This window comes from Hemiscyllium ocellatum, chromosome 6, assembly GCF_020745735.1.
Source record: "Hemiscyllium ocellatum isolate sHemOce1 chromosome 6, sHemOce1.pat.X.cur, whole genome shotgun sequence".
Taxonomy (NCBI): Eukaryota; Metazoa; Chordata; class Chondrichthyes; order Orectolobiformes; family Hemiscylliidae; genus Hemiscyllium; species Hemiscyllium ocellatum.
Genome location: NC_083406.1, coordinates 5,852,422 through 5,857,060, shown reverse-complemented (window position 1 = coordinate 5,857,060; position 4,639 = coordinate 5,852,422). Strand labels below are relative to the sequence as shown.

At 40.1% G+C, this 4,639-nt stretch overlaps 1 pseudogene; it reads right to left on the bottom strand.

The window, feature by feature from the left end:
• Positions 1-628: 628 nt before the first annotated feature.
• On the bottom strand, positions 629-737 carry LOC132816992 (5S ribosomal RNA; annotated as a pseudogene).
• Between the last annotated feature and the right edge of the window lie 3,902 nt (positions 738-4,639).

Here is a 4,639-nt window from a genome sequence, read left to right as displayed (position 1 = left end):
ATGCCTCAAAGAATATTTCAGAAGCATCAAAGGCCCACAGGCCATACAACGTAAGTTCAACTCTACCAAAGAGCAACTTCAGAAAAAGACTTTGAAAGTTCCTCTGGAACACAAACCATCAATTCATATTAACTGTGGCACATTGGATGATTTTTATACTTCGGAGTTACAAATATGTGACTCCAAGTTCCAGTCCCAAAACAGGAAAACGTAATCTGAGCAGAAGAGAATCCAATGACGAATAAGAAAATAATTTTCCTAGTAAAGGCTGATACCCCATTATCATTATTACTGGTGTCATTTCTTGAATTAGATTAATTTACTTACGGTGTGGAACAGGCCCCTTCGGCCCAACAAGTCCACACCGACCCACCGAAACGCAACCCACCCAGACCTATTCCCCTACATTTACCCCTTCACCTAACACTAAGAGCAATTTAGCATGGCCAATTCACCTAGCCTGCACATCTTTGGACTGTGGGAGGAAACCGGAGCACCCAGAAAAAACCCACGCAGACACAGGGAGAATGTGCAAACTCCACACAGTCAGTTGCCTGGGGCTGGAATAGAACCTGGGTCTCTGGCACTGTGAGGCAGTAGTCCTAACCACTGTGCCACCAATTTTAAAAGCCTACTGCACCTGGTATTCCCAGGCGGTCTCCCATCCAAGTACTAACCAGGCCTAAGTCTGCTTAGCTTCTGAGATCAGATGTTTTGAGGCTAGTATGGCCGTAGGCAACAAAATCTACCTTCCATGGTGGCATTAAAGATCCTGAAACACTACTTGAAGAGCATAGAGTTCTCTTCAACTAACACTTAAACCCATCATCTATGCCTCAGTCATTGCTCTTTATGAGACCTGGCAGTGTGCAAAACTGATTGCTACATTTCTTACATCCTAACTAATGGCCATACTTCAAAACCACTTCATTGTCTGTACAATGCTTTGAGATATCCTGAGATCATGGAGAACACTGTAAAAATGTTCTTTCATTCAAAGTTGCTGATGGCTCCAAAATAAAGCCTTCAGTCAGTTTTATTCGAAATGGCAAGAAGTTAAATATCTTTTATTTACTCTAAATTACCGCTGGCACGTTGGAGGCCCAGATTAATGGGTGTTGCACTAATCATTCTTATTTACATATATTACAATAATCTCACAGTAGCATCAACTTAAGCGCACACAGAAGTTTCCGAAACTGAATGGCAATGCCAGAACAATCATTAGGGAAGCAAACCCAATAGAAAAGGATGGAAAAAGATATTGGTATGCTGTACTTATGTCCCCAAACCAACAGCAAAATGAAAGTGTATTAAAAGCCATTATCTTGTAATAATTTAGCCAGCACAATCCAATTTCCCCTATAGTGCTTCCAGCATGATTTTTTTCTATTACAGATGACTAAATTTTGAGAATATAATCAGAATTTTTTTTTGTAATACGATGCTGTCATTAGTGAAATAATGTAGCGCTGTTTGGTATGCAATGAGCATTCTGTTCTGGAATGGAAATGCTAGGCAACTAGACAAAACAAGCAGTGCAGAGGAAGCCCTCGAGAGCACTGCAGCACAATCCTGGAGCTTTGAATGGACATGTATTATAAGCTGGCCAGACAAGAAATGCCACAATAAAGACAGCAAGCGTTGATGGCTCTGATTGACAATCTCAATGCAGTATTACCTTTGTTAAGGCTGAGGCCCTGTCACTAATCAGTTAATCATAAAGCCATCACAAATGCAGCAAAATAAACATAGTAATGGTTCGGTAAAATAACAAGATCCAAGAATCCTGGAATCATAATAGATAAAAATCAGAGAACAGCTTCAGCACAGAAGGAGGTAATTCTACCTGCTGTGTCTCCACAGTCTTTTTTTTGAGAGTAACTCAGCTGGTCCGATTCCATTGTCTTTTACACATCGAAGAGATACATAAATCCACGAGCAAATGGATGGGTGACACTGCTGCCTCACAGCGCCAGGGACCTGGGTTTGATTCCCACCTTGGGTGACTTGTCTGTGTGGAGTTTGCACATTCTCCCTGTGACTGTGTGGGTTTCCTCTGAGTGATATGGATTTCTCCCACAATCTAAAGAAGTGCAGGTCAGGATGGATTGGCCATGGGAAATGCAGGGTTACAGGGATTAGTTCACACTTACCTAGTAACTGTTAATTTTGTCCAGAATTGCAATTTTGAGAGTTTCCCCACTCCTAAGGTTAAGCTAACTTTTTGTACTTGCCAGATTTAATCATATGTGTTTCGTTCGACAAGGGTTTAACATTTGCAATTTTCCATTTCTCTGTCGCCAATTTTAGATCCTAAATTCTATGGCCAATTTAAGGTGATGGTTTAAATTATATTAGTTTACTTTAAAAATGGCCAACTCTTCCTGTGTCGCCACCTCCTTATTAATTCTTAGTCCATCCAGTATTTCGCTTGCTCCTGTCCAAGGGATCCAATTAACAGAGGCTGAGGAGCTTGACAGACATTGGCAGCCTTATTCATATGTTGCTGCACACCTGTAGTTCTGTTCATGGCAATGGTACCATTCACTGATCATCTCTTTGATAAATCATAGACACCTCATATGTACCTCACGTTCCGGAATGAGATTGCTGCGGGATAGGTGTTCTCGAAGAGACGCTTTCTGCTCTGGCTCTCTTATGTTGCAACCCAAGAAGGATTTCAATGGTAGCCTCTCAACTGTAAAAGCTTTGCTGCTCAATAGGCAATATTCTCATCTGACCTCCATGTCGGAGTGCAGCAATACCAACTTCAAATTCTTCAAAATCCATTCAATTGCCAAAACTTACTTCCCCGCCCCCCCCCCCCCCGCCCCCACAAGTCCCAAGAGCACATCACAAACCTTGCAAGAAAAATAGTAAGTCTAAATTGGATTGCTGGGCCTCAAAATAATATTACTGAGGATCCTTCCTACAGTCTGCTCAGCAGAACCTCCCTTTGATTGATGAGACCTCTGATTGGACACTGACTGCTTTTCAAGGAAGGGCCTCTCCCATTGGAGGCTAAATTGCCAATGTCCAGAAGTTCAACCAAATTGTACTACAAGAAAATCTTTCTTGATATTTGCTTCCCAAGAAATTGTCTTTTTTGTCTAAAGTGGAAGATAAAGTTGCCATGGTCTTACCAGACATTAGGACGGCTCTCTCAATAGGAATAATTGGTGCTGGTTTAATATGATGGTCACTCCACCTCAGGCAAGTTGGGAGGTTGAGAAGTACAGAGCTTCATGGTAACGTCAACCAGAATGGGAACTGAACCTCACTCTGTTGGCATTACCTCCGCATTACAAGCCATCCGGAGTCAGTAAAGTGGACAGCTGGAAAAAGCACAGCAGGTCAGGCAGCATCAGTGAAGCAGGGGAGTGGACATTTAAGGTTAGAATCTTTCATCACATCCTGATGAAATGTTCTGACCTGAAATATCAACTTCTTTGCTGCTCTGATGCTACTTGACCTGCTGTAAATTTTCTAGCTCCACTTTTTATCGATCCTGACTTTCCAGTATCTGCAGTCCTCACTATCTCCCACTTACACACCGTCCACCTGACTGAGGTAAACAGTCCCCTCGAAGTAAAAACAGCAGAAGGGTCTGTCAATCAGTTGAAGACCATTGTCCCTTTACTTAAAAAAAAACACTCATCCCTCTCCACGATGAATATTTGCATTCAGATTGAAAATAAATGCTGCATCTATAGTGAAAAAAATCCAGTCTTTAAAAAAATTAAATATCACATAATCTATAAATTGACAACATTAATGATCAGCTTTCAAGCAACTGGTTACCGCATCTGTAATCTAGGAATTATAGGATTAAGGTTGTCACAGTGTTGGTAGTATAACTTTTGACTTTATTGTAAATCCATCAGTTACTGACAACATAAAAGTTAACAAGATGAGAGAGCGCTCTAATTACAAAGTTATTATGAGGTTATGTCCTTTCTGGCTTAATAATTCAGAGCTAAATTTGTACCCTGGAGGCCAGTCTGGTAACTAAAATTTGAAAAGATATCCCATTAGCATCAACAAAACATTTTATAATTTCCCAGGCAGAAAAGGATTTCTGGCATTATGCCTTCCATACCCACATCTCAGCTAGTTAAGGCTTCGCAATCAGCTGTTATCCACAATGGATTTATTTTCCTTGGTTTAATAAATATTCTATTGACTGTGTATCCATCTGGCAACGAAAGCCTGTGTTAAAAAAAAATCCAGATGACACAGAGTCAGGGCCGTATGCAGTATTTCCAAATTGGGTTATGAATTAACTATGTACCTGATGCAACTGGAGCCTCCAAGAGCACATAAAATCTGTGTATAATTCAACAAAACCTGATTATATTTATTTACATTATTAAGAAATAATTACTTACTGTCAAAATTATGTTTGAACCTTTTCTCTTCACTGAATAATGAACAAACTCTGGAGGTTAATAATTTTGAAATTAATAGTCAATCTAATGCAGAAAATTACATCATATTAACAAAAAGCTGCTAACCACAAAATTGAGGGCAAAGCATATTGAATTATAAAAAAATAAATCTGCTAATGTAGAAGCCACCCAACTTCACCTCGATGTCAGTGATGGAGTGTCTCCTTTTGACAATGTAAATAATACTG